At 37.9% G+C, this 13,097-nt stretch overlaps 1 protein-coding gene across 1 annotated transcript in view; it reads right to left on the bottom strand.

Annotated features, from left to right (window-relative positions):
* Nucleotides 1-13,097, bottom strand: part of ITGBL1 (integrin subunit beta like 1) — a 130,052-nt gene that overhangs the window by 116,471 nt on the left and 484 nt on the right. The gene's annotated exons all lie outside the window — the stretch shown is intronic.

The raw sequence follows: 13,097 nt of genomic DNA, 5'->3' as shown, positions 1-13,097 counted from the left end.
TGTACTGCATGAGGTTTCGTACATTCCAGCTGCCACTTGTATATGAAGTTTTTACATTTGTTTCCAGGCTTTGATCCTTTTCTTCTCACTTTCACCACATTAAATTTTCTACAGACATTTTGATTCTTTTTCAGCCAAGCAGTGAGACACAGCAGAGTGGAACTCTTGGCTTCTGAAGCTTGCCAGAAGGTGTTAGGAGGTATGTAGCCAATGTAATGCTCAGTCTGATCCATTTTTGAGAAAGGATTTAAAAATTCAAACTCACAGTTCAGAATAGAAACAAGTGCTTGAGGTTTTGATACAGCTATGACCAAAAAAAAAAAAAAAAAAAAAAAAAAAAAGCCACTAAAAGAAAAACCAAAACAAATCAAACCAAACAAAAAAGTGTCAAGTAGATGACCAAATGTAATTTTTGCTTTTAGGTAAGAAAGTCACTCTGTATATAGTGGCATTAAAGTAGGGACGAAATTAGCAAAACTATATGACTCACTGAAAGACATTTAAAACCACTTATGTGACTCACATGGGAGAAAAGACAGATCAAGAGGGTATAGTGGGAATGTGCGTTATGTGAAGACAATTGGACTCCTCAACATCAGCTTCCGTCACTACAGCTGTGAGGTGACAATTCTGTCACATAGCACAGATGGAGTAGCATCACCCATTAAAAGTACTGCTTTTCTTCTGAGGTTAACCTAACAAAAAAATTTAAGCACCGCAAAGTTATTTGGTTTTATAGAATGCATATTCCAGAAATACAGATGCTTCCCCCACAGCACTTTCTGATTTCATTGCTTCTCAGCAGCAACAGTTGAATGACACATTACCAGCCAGACCAAAACACAGCTACAGGAAGAGTCCAAAGGGATGTGGGGAACACTGGGAGAAAGGAGAAGTTAGGCAGTAATGGTTTTGTATTCACTGGATACAGGAGAAAAGGAGAAGACTGGGGAAGCTTTCTGTGGGTGGAATTCCCCATTTCCTTCCCACAAATGTGCACAAGTGTGATGAATACCATATGCCTAGGGAATGCAGGAAGATCAAGAGAATTAAAGAAGGAAGAAGAAATATTCATCCAGATCCAGACCTGTGCTGTATATAGATATGCTGGTGTATATAGATATCCTGCATATATAGGGGTGATTTAGCTGAAGAGGGAACAGTAGGGGCAATTTCCCAAATAACCAGTGATATGGAAGGAATCAGGTTGATGGAATGGAAGTGTTGTCCCCCAACAATGGGAACATCTTTTGACTCGTCATAAATCTAAGTGGTTTTCAGCTATCAATGCAGCATTCAGTTCATTGCTGTCCAAGAATAATTAACTTTATAGAAGGTATAGTTTTGCATTGAAACAATATAGGGAACACACATTGTCATGGCAGCAGTTAAAAAAAATGGCAATATCCTAATACTTGTTTCCCCTGTTTCATTATCCAATAAAACATTTTTACCTACTTGCTTCCAGTCAAAAATGCAGAACAGATGTGGTTCCTGTTTAAGTAGGAATTATGTTATTTGCTGTTTAATGGACCCAACAAGAATTAAGAGCTTCTAGAATTTTTAACATGTTCTATATTGGTCAACATCAAACTGCAGGGCAACTGTTCACTTTCACATGGTGTTTTGTTTATTTTGCCATAACTCCATAAGGTCAGTAGTCGACTAAGGATCCATTTGTTAAAATGAAGCAAATTTAAAAATATAAATGTTTCTGTTAAATGCTTTGACTTTTATTTTTCCATCAAATTGCAAGGATTGGATTAAATATGTTTCCCATGATTCTGAGCCTACTACAGAAGTCCATCCACCACTCGTATCTAGAAACAGTCATTTATGCCTTTCTATTGAAAAGATGCCTGAACTTCAAACAAGCAAGTTTGTCCTCAGAATCATTCCTACTTAGACACTCCATAGTGGTCATTTAAAAACGTGGTCATTTAAAAACACACTCACATTTCATGAAGTAAAATAAACACTGCAGAAAATGAAAGGTCTTAGTATTAATATATTAAAATCAATGGTTATTCATCAATTTCAATAAATTATTAAATTTAGGAACATATTAGCATGACAAAAACTATGTTTATAGTACCACAGATCTTCCTCACTGAGGCAGAGAATCAAGCCAAGAGCTGGTTTCACAGCAGCATCAAATAAAATCAGCCTTACAGGGATCTCTGGAAGAGATCATCTTGTCCAGTTCTTTGTCTGGACTCACAAACCAGGGTTTGTTGATCCTTCCTGACCTGTCCAACCTGCTCTTAAACTACCAGCCACAGAGATTCCACAGTCTCCCTAAGACAAACTTTTTACTATGGTCAAAACAATTCCATCTCTTGGGAATAAGAAACACAATGAACAGATTGTTTGGAGAAAATAAAACAAATTGCAAAATTTCAGTGTGCTCTGCCACCTCTCTTAGGGAGGAGAAAGGGGTGAAGAAAGTAGAAATGATGATACAGGAGTATGCCTATTTTGAAGTTTCTGTGGCCTAGTTTCATATCCTAACAAGCTCCCCTACAACTGAAGTACACCTGCACAAATAAAACCTGAGCTAAGAAACAGTGTTTGATTACACACAACTGTGGCTAATTTCTACAAAGTCTGTGCATACCCAAGGCAGTTCAGCTCCTCTTGATGACACGCCTCCTTTAAGATTCCTGGGACACCAGAGCATAGGTTATTGGTTGGAGATGGAGCCACCAGGACTTGTAAAGAGAGCCAAGGTGGATCTGACTTCCAGCCAGGTCCTCATGGAAACAACTGTTCCTTGATGAGCAAAAGGAATGGATTAGGACAACTGTGAGGAGCAGTGCCAAGGAACTAAGCCAGATACAGACCACCCAAAAAGCAGAAAAGACTCTGTCAAGAGGGAATGGAATTAGTAAAACAAATTGGCAATTGGATATAACCAAAATGTTGAGAGTCAGGGTGGCAACTACAGTTCATGCAGAAAAAGATGGAGGAAAAGCCAAGACAACGCCTGAAATGCAAAAATACAGAGAACTGGAAGGCTATGAAAGGCCAGAGGAATTATGATCTTACTTTGAAAGAGCTTGATATGCGATATTCCAGGCAGAGTAAGATTATTTTAAAAACCTATTAGTTCCTTTGGTAGGCACCCATGAAATAAAAGGAAGTCTGTTGTGATCGTACTATTTAAATATTATCCTTCAAGATATTATCCAGCAAGAACTCCATTCAGAAATTCTCATGTGAGATGACCTTTTGAAACCACCTACAGAGAAATCATGTTGTATTTTCTGGACAATATCTGTGAATAAAAGCTTTTCTAACCTGTATGTTAGTACACATTTAAAGCAGTTGACACATTTAGAATGGAATTTCCTCATTTACAAAAATGTCATATACAAAAGCTTTAGGATGGTGAGAGGAGGGGGGGGTGGTTGACACTTACCCTGCTCATCCAATTACAAAATCTTAATTTTATTATGACTTTCCAAACCAACCAACCATTTAATGAAACTTGAGCTAGATCTCTCAGTGTAAAAAGTTCTTTCACTTATACTACTGAGTCTAAATCTCTGAAAGATGGGTTTTCATTTATCAGAATGTTTTCTCACAGAACTCTAATTCCTGCTAAGTCCAATTCTGACACTCTGGAGAAAAATTATTTTGGTCAATGTCCTGTCAAATTACCACTAAGTAACATATAACTCTAAAGTAACACAATACACAGAAGAAAATCAAAACAGAAAATCATGTAAAATGGTGTCAAGATTAAAAGCATTCAAAACTTTGGAGATGTCACTGTTATTATTGTTTTACTATTACCACTTGCTGGTAAATGACAACGTCTATATTTTGCTGTTGTAATTTCATCGGCTATTACCTAGACATTTTGGCGAAACAAAGGCCAGAATTGCTGTGAGACCAATTCTCTGTTGGCATAACTTTATTGATTTCATTAGACTTCTGTCAGCAGAAAACATTGGCTTCTGTTTAGCTTTGAAAAAAAATAAAGCAGCCACACCATCTGCTTTTATTAAAACATATTTTTAACCTGAAGAGTAGAGATGAGTGACAGGATCCACTCCTAAATCTAACAGTACATGACTGGGCTTTGGTAATTTTGCCAATCCCATCTCCAAATCAATTTTTTTGTTGTATTTCTGTATCGTATACACAAAGTTTATAAGAAGTGGAACGTTATAAATCTTGATGAGACAATTATTTTTTATTGTGATACACAAATCTATGCCACATTTAAGTCTGTTTATTACCAATGCCAGTGATATGCTCTAACACTTCTCTGCTCTGCTTCAATTAATTAAGAAGCCTTGGGGGAAAAAAAGGCAGTTAGAAATGTTCCAGTACTTCTCACTGTAGGATGATGCCCTAAAGCCCTTTGAATGAGAAACAAATATACTCTTGAAAGAGAAAAAAGTTCACTATATCTGGGTTTTCTGGACAGAAGTATTTCCACAAATGCCAACTGCAGGCAAGCTCACATAAATGGAAAGTAGTTGTATCCGCTGCAATAGCTCCTATGTTCTCCATTCCCATCCAGAGAAACTGGATGTAGGTGATGGGCAATTTTCCTTCAATGACAGCTGGCACCTTGATCTCTTCCTAAGCACAGCCTGTGAATTGTGCTTCATTATACTTGCTGTGTCTTTGATGAGGATTAGCTGTGGCTTGAAACAAAAGTGAGAATGAAACAAAATTATTTCAAAAGACAGTCGTTAGAAGTACCAGTGCAACAACAGTACTTCAATTAAGTGCTTCAAGACAATTTTCTGATTTTAAATATATTTCTTACTGGTCATCTGCTTCCCACAGAATTTACCTGACTACAAAGGCACCAGAAAAAAAAAAACTAAATAAATTTGTAATACTTCTGTGATTCTGTAACAGAAGGTCTCGGCCTTACCTCTGCATGTTAGACTACAGATGTACAATTTATTCACTGCCACTATTCTTTCCAGTTTAAAAACTGTTTGAGAAAGGACTGAATCTGTCAAGACAATTAGGGTAAAAGTATGGTATATTCCCCAAGACAGTATAAGTGTTGTTTTCATGTAAAGTATATAGTGATTAAAGGCACAGTTCTGCAAAAGTATTCAGAAGAACCACCATGCAATATGTCCTTATATGACTTTTTGTCATGGCATCACCACCATCCAGCATGATTTGGTCCTTCCACAAGTATGCTCACGAGATGAAATTGGTTTTCCTCCTCCATTTCAGTTCTTCCTGTTCCTAAAGTGAGAGGTCTGAACTTCTCCAGTAATCCTTCGAATCATGACTTTAAAAAACACTCTTTTGAGAACTGTGATCTGGAACACAACCCACCAGCCATGTTGCTGCACCTACAGCTCTCTGCAGGATTGACCTGCTACAAATTCACTTCCCTATTTATATGTGGAACACTTTTAAGCTGGAAACACACTGAGTGTTTCCACAAAACCAAGTTGCTACAACTTGGATAATAGACATAGAAATCAACAATTATTACACACCTAATGCACAGGTAGCTCTTAGGAAAAAGAACACATGACTATTTTTTGTAGGAAATAGTATTTTTAGGACTGAAATATAAAACATAAAATGTGGTTTTGCCACAACCTTAACCAATAGTTTTAATACATTATATTCTTATACCTCATAGGAACTTGGTGGTTTGAGAGTCCCTAGGAAGGACTCAGATATTTGGGTTCTCTTCTGAGTCTCATTGTCAGCCTCAGATGGCCAGGATGTATATCCTCAACTTCCCCTCTCTTCAATATCAGAAGAAAGAACACATTCATTCCTTCTAGTAATTTGTTTCAAGAACTGCAAACAAAGGTAGATATGAGAGCTAGATGCTGTGACCATCACAGCATATACCAGGCATGCTCCCCCCATCCGAAGTGGGGCTTGCATTTTTGGGAAGAACCACATTACTCACAGGAAATACAGACATAGAAATGGTTTGGATTATGTAAATTTAGCTCTTGTTCACAGAATACCATTCATTATTCATCTCTTAAAAAATGCCTGTATCTTCATCTGCTGAAAAGACATTCACATTATATACCAACTCTACTTGTATCCAATAATTTCCAAAGGGGTAAGGATAGACAAGAAATGAGTCTGGATGTTTCAGGAAGTGGAGAGGAACAGCACTTTCTGAAGAGGGGCTTTTGGCTTCTGAGACTCAATGAGCTTGTACCATTGAGTTTCACAAGTATCCAGTTACTTTCTGCAAAATATTGTTTAAAACACTTGGAGTAAAGAAATAGCGTGCCAAGAAACCTCTGTTACCTGACACTGCTGTGTTACCAAACTGTTTGCCATGTGTGTTCCCAACACGTCAGGCAAATGATTGGACTAAGGTAAATGATTAACATTTTATCTTGCTTTAAACGTGTTACCAAGTTCAAAAACTAAACCATTTCAAATACCAGGAAGCAACCATTTCCTCTTGTTGTTGCTGCATAAGTTCACTGGAGAAAACCATAATGAATATAAAATTAAAAGATGCGTAATAGTGTAAATGCACAGGACTCTTCAATAAAGGTAGATAGATTAAGCATTTCTTAGCTGTCAACCACAGTGCTTCAAGATTTAAATAACTTTAATACAGCCTTTTAATTAACTAGGAAATTATATGCAAAACAGGAAAAATACTTAAATGAGCTATTCTTACATTCAGTAGCCTCTAACTGTGGATCACAAAAACCAACATCCCTAATATTTAAAATTACAGACACCACCTGGTTGAAAAGACTGAACAGGACCTGCTGGAGGCAGACAACTGGAAAAAGCATACCTGAGAAAGGTAGATTTTGGCAATCTCTTTGGGGCACAGGAGCGTTCTCTCACAGTCCACTCACAATCTCCCCAGCCCAAAATTGCCCCCAGGAACAAAACACTGTGACTAGGTGGTCTAGTAAGGACATCTGCTGCATGGAGCTGCCAAGGCAACAGCATCCGGCTGTGATGTTTTCCTAATCACAAAGTTAGCACTCAGCTCACTCCTGACAGTGTCAGAGCTGGCACTCCCAGCAACCTTTCCCATAAAAATGACCCAAATATGACTCCAAGAGCTCTGACTGCTACTCTTTAGGTCACTGGGTGTCCCAGATTATATCACTGATGCTACTCAGGTGGACAGGCAGAAGGGCAAAGCAGCTCTTTCAAGAAAGGGGACAGGTGCAACTCCAGTTAAAGTCTCTTGGATCTTTATTCTTCTACATGTAAGAATATGGTCATGCAATTGCTCAAGTTGTTGTCCCAGCCCACTCAGAACATACAAAATGTACACAAACACCTATCTGCAAAAATTACTCCCTCCATTGCTAAGAAATGAAGCTTTTAAATAACCTTTAAAAATAGTGTTTGAAAGAAGAACAGGATTTTTTCTCTTCATCCTTCCATCTCCAAAGGAAATTTGAATCCAAGAATACAACTGAGCTACACCATAAACACACCATAAGATGGCCTCGACCACCACACCCTCCAGTTAAAATACTGGTAAGTTCTGGTGCCACATATATACTATGGGGTCCCTCTCTGCATGGCCAAAGTCAAACTCCAGTACTTTTTAGGCACAAATTGCACTTTTTCCTGGACAGCACTAGCAATGTGTCCTCTCCTCTCAGAAAAACTCATGGGAACTTTTTTTAAAATCAGTGACATGTTCTTTTTCAAGACAAACTACTTGGGAACACTAACACTGAAAGGTCTACAGTACAGTGCCATAAGTGATGATTGTTTGAATTCCTTGACAGGATCAGCTACCAACAATAAAATTTTTTATAAGCATAGAAAATTATACCAAGACAGTCAGTTTGTCCAAAAAAGCAGTCATAAGAACACATACTGAAACATATCCACTGATAAAGCAGGTAAAATAATTAATTAATAAACACTTCTGTAACATTAAATACACATCTACTTTCTATTCACCATATCTTTTTCATAATAATGATACTGAAATGCAAATGTTAATAGAAGAACACAGTCTGTGTAAGCCTTTTTTTTATAAAGAGCATTCTTTCAAATAAATAAAAATATACTTCAGTTCATTATCAGCCTGTGAGGAGAATAAAAGTTCAAACACACTTCAGAACACTTATTTACATTGAGAAAAGTCACACAAAGGTGTTTTGTTTTTTTTCTCTGCAATGGATAAGCATGTTACCCCAGACTACAGAAAGACAAAAGGTGAAGGAGATGCTGTTCCCCACCTTGTTTTGCTGTTGGTGCCAGCCTGAGAGGAAACATTCCAGCTCTCCTAGGTGCTGTAAAAGCCTTTCCCCTCCATGTGCCCAATACCCTCACTTTTACTTTTTAAACTAACACCTATTTTCCATCAGTAGCATGTACAGATAAAGGTGCTCAAAATTAGGGCTAAGCAATTAGGTACGTATCATTTAATAAGTTATTTTTAAAATGATTCCCTTCCATTAATATCCCCTGCAGTTTTTGTGTCTAAGCTTCCTCCTGCCTCACTCACCACTGCTATGAACCCACACACTGCATTTGGAACTACAGCAGTTGTCAATGTATCAAAGGCTGCTTGATTTCACCTAAATCAGGTACCAACAGCACAAAGCTGAGAATAATACAGGCTTTACCTTCTGCTTTCTATGTCTGCTGGGACCTCAAGCACTTAGCAAAGCAATGCACCTGCAATGAGGTCTATGCTATCACGATTTCACTTCTACGAGAACCTGAGGAACCTGTTTTAGGATGAATATGGATGCTATTATCACACCTACACACCCCTGCTCTGGGAGGAAATGTCACAAAATGCCAAGTTCTGAAGTCTGGACTAAAGCAAACTAGGTCAGAGCAGAACTGCAATCTCCATTTTCATCAGTAGCCTCCTGCCCTGTTTTTAACTTGGTCTTTTAAGGAGGCTCCAGTGGCCACATGTGCCACAGCTGAATCTTTGCAAACGTGGCCTCTGACAGAGAAGAGTCTTATGCCCGTTATAATCTAGGGCTTTGAATTTCCCTTTGGATCAAATCGCAATCAATGCAGGTCACAGGCTGACTTTTCTTCACACTTTTAGCAAGAAATGCTGCTCAACGAACAATCAGCGTGTCAGACACCCCTTCAGTATGAATACAAAAGCACAGTAGTTAGAGCCTTTCCAGCACAACTTCGATAGCTCTGCGTAAAGACATTATTCAGCTTCTGTGCAAAGAGCAGTCCTCAGCCCAAAATGTCATCCTAATTCTTCAAATTCCTAACTCTCTCAAACTTGTATGTAGTACCATACATCCAATGAATTCCCATGGATGCACATGTATTGCATTAATGCTTTAATTTGGATCTATCTTGTTATTTCTACAATAATCCTTGTCCTTGTGTTCTCCACATAGTTTAAAACCTTGCAGATCAGAAAATAATGGCACTTTTATCCTTTTGTCCTTCATGTTATATATGATAACACCTCTGGCTGCCAAAACCTACGACTAACACTGGCATTATATTGCTGAACTAGTCTTAAAATAGGTACAGCACCCACAGTAACCACAGCTTTGGAGAAAGAAACAGAAAAATCTTTCATTGGCCTGAAAAGCAGCAAGTTCCATGGCAACTGCTTATGGAATATCACAGTGTGACGCCATTTTTCAGTAGGTATAAAAGGTACTTCAGTTTGGAAGAAAAGTGGTTAAAAAAATCTTAATAACGACAAAAAAAAAACAAAACTAATACAGTTCTGAGCAAAGACAAACCTTCTTCATATGTTGCTGTCTTATGTCATCACCAAAGTGTATCTGTCTTTTGATCTCACCAACTACAAGCAGTGCAATCATACTGTCCCATGTCCCTGCTGGCAGTTCTCTCTAAGAACATCTGAAGTGTTCCCACTTCAGCTGGCCAAGGAAGTCTACGCTTAGTTTTGTTTTTCTATCTTCATTAACCACAGACACAGTAAAAAAGATTAAATAAAAAAACCAAACCAACCAAACAAAAAATCGAAAACCAAACAGAAACACCAGCAAACAAATCAACAAACAAAACACCCCCCCCCCCAAAAAAAAAAAAAAAAAAAAAAATCAGAAAAACTGATTTTCCACTATACTGCAAAAACCCCACAAAGAAATATCTAGTGAGCGGTGATGTGACAGGAATTAGTCCTGTACTCCACTTTCTCTCACACACAATATGGGCTTCACTTATGCTAAGAAAGCCTGAGGCAATATGCAGCTGTCTGAGGTCAGAACTACTATCTGCAAATAAACAGAAACAAGTATATTGTCTGCTCTGAATGAAGCATAAATCCTTTGCAGAATTGATTGCTTTTGATTCAGTCTTCCTTCTCTCAGCTCATCTCCTTGAAGATCAGCAACGAAAGATAAAATAAGTATGTCCCTGACACTGAAAAGAGATTGACAGGACAGTATCTACTCAATTTCCTCTACACCCCATGATACATTAAGCAAGTAAAAAGGCCGCAGAGGAGGACAGGACACTCAGTGACACAGACCACAGTACTTGGTTTCTCTCTTCTTTGTATCTGACTCCATGAGGGATCACCTGTTACTTTATCAGTCCCAGTGGGATAAAAGGCAAGAAAATTATTGGAACTCCTTCTAAAGCACTGAGAAACATAACGGGAGAGAAATACAGCAAAGAATTCTCAAGGGAAAATAAAAGAACAGAAACATTTAAATCTGCTCTTCTTTACTACTCATGGCATAATCTCTTTCCCATTTTTAAAAAAGGTTTATGAAAAAATGCAAATCAATCAGATGGACATCTGACATCTGCTTTACCTTCAGGCCCTCTCTTTCCAGAATATGATTGTTTGACAACTGGTCCAGAAAGTGGATCTGACACAGAAAGTGTCTTTAAGATAATGAGTTGCATATTGAGCAACTAAATATTTTGTTTATCTTGGGACAGGCAAGGGAAGCGGAGGTATGTCTGACTTGACTGGCAGGGAGACACAGCTGTCTTTGGCATTTGTGACTCAAACAACTCTGCCTGTCCATTTCTGAATATGAACATCACTGGTGATAAGACATCAGTCACTTGAAAAAGGAATCACTCTGGCAGCTTGAAAAGTAGCTTGTTTTAAACAGCATTAGCCTCAAATACCATGGCTTTCTAGAGGGATATTGAAAGAGTGTCTAGAAGTTCTCCATGTGGTACCATCAGTTACTGTTGTTGCCTCTGTCAGGAGAGATCCACAATTAAAAGGGACAGCAAATGTCAAAATAAAAACATGGAAAAGAAAATTAAAGCAGGAAACAGAAACAGAACTGCAGTAAGACATTATGACTATTCACTTGGAGAAAACACAGCTTCATTATTAAGTCAAAAAATGGCGCAAAAATGCGAAGAACTACACTGGAAATTGGCCTGGTGATGTAATATTAAGAAACATCACTGGATGCAGCTCACTGAATAGTTGGGTAGGGGAAAATATTATTCATAAAACATAAGGTCCAGTCTACTGCCAGTTACCCTAGATCTGACCTTCCTTTCTATGCTCCCTTCCTCCCATACACAAACAATTTCAGTCACTAAAATCATGGGGGAAAAATGAAGAGGGCAACAAGCACAGCCTGAAAGGCGGTGTTTCACCAGCTGGATCCCAGCTCCGAAAGAGTTACCTGGGGCCGCTCTCCTGCAGCGCTGGGCAGCCCTGCAGTGCAACAAAGTCAGCTGGATTTTTAGCAAAATTGTTGAAAAGCAAAACTCCTGCCCCCTTCACAGTTGTTTCCCTCCCCAGGACTTTGTACTGAATTTTTTTACTACTTTTTTTTTTTTTTTTTTTTTTTTTTCAGAAGAGAGAATTCAAATTATTTCACATCTCAGTGGTAACGTGGTAACACAGCTTCAATATCCCAGCTAGGAGTGACAAAGTGACAAGTACAGAAAATTGGTTTTAAAAAAACATTTAATCACTTAGCATTCACATCTTTGAACTGCTGCATGAAGTGCTACCCAAAAGCTAAACATTGTTAAAAGATCTCTTGACCCTGTTTATTCTGTCAGCACACTTTACCACCAAAGTCCTGACAAAACTTGCAGCCACTGTTCATGATGTTAACAGGAACATGATGGTGGAATTTATAGCTGAATATTAAAGGAGCTTTCAGTTTCTCTTTATGCAATTAACCCAGCAACAACAGCAAGCACTTTGAAATCACACTTCATGTTGGGACAGTAAAGAACTGAAATGCTACGATATTTCTTACATAGTGGGATTTAACACTGCTAACTGCTATAACAGTTTCTCTACAGAACTTTAAAGCCATAGGTGCCAAATACAAATCTTTTCCTCATAATCCAATTCTTGGTCCTTTCATGTTATTACTGGACTTCCTGGATAAATTGTTGCTAAAATAAGTTTGGTCTTTTTTCCTACAAAATTTGCCAAACCAACTGCTGGAATGCATTTGTATTGTCCTCTTACTAGAAGAATTTCTGTAAGACTCCAGTTGACCTAATTGCAGGTTTTGGCCTGAAAAGATGACACGTTTCTGTGAATATGGTAAAGCTGTTGAAACAGGGATACTAGAAATGAAGTACCCTTCTGGCCCCTTCTTTCATCAAGCTCCAGGCTGAATCCCCTTAGGAATGTGATGGCATTTCTTCTCCCTGCTTTTTTCTAAAATCCTATTCTAAACTGCTTAAAAAAAAAAAAAAAAAAAAAAAAAATCTGACCGAAATAACCCAGAAACTTAAGTAAAGACAGCTGGAAAGATGAAAGAGTGATAATGTTTAGATGTAAACTAAGCACCATGTTCCAACAACTGGCAGGGACTAAATTTTGTCCCAGAAATGTATGTTATTAAAGAATACAGTGTCAGTGGGGAAATCCCTGAAACCACAATACAATTACATTGTTTTAAGACTTTATTTGGAAAGTATTATCATTACTTCAAGAAAAACAGTTTTCATGTTTATATAGTAAATACAAGCATGGCACATCTTACAGCAAGTCTTTTTTCTTATAGCAGTAGAAGTAAAAAATAATAATCACAGGACAAAATTGATTGTTTGGAGATTGTTTAAAGCCAGGGTACATACCATAAGCCATCATTAGGCAAGCAATTCAAATGAAGACAATATAATAATGTGAGCAATATTGCATACTGTATTAGATTTAAAACACAGTT

Source organism: Hirundo rustica, chromosome 2 (genome assembly GCF_015227805.2).
Source record: "Hirundo rustica isolate bHirRus1 chromosome 2, bHirRus1.pri.v3, whole genome shotgun sequence".
NCBI lineage: Eukaryota > Metazoa > Chordata > Aves > Passeriformes > Hirundinidae > Hirundo > Hirundo rustica.
Note: the sequence above shows the minus strand (reverse complement) of the source record. Positions and strands in the feature narration are given on the sequence as shown.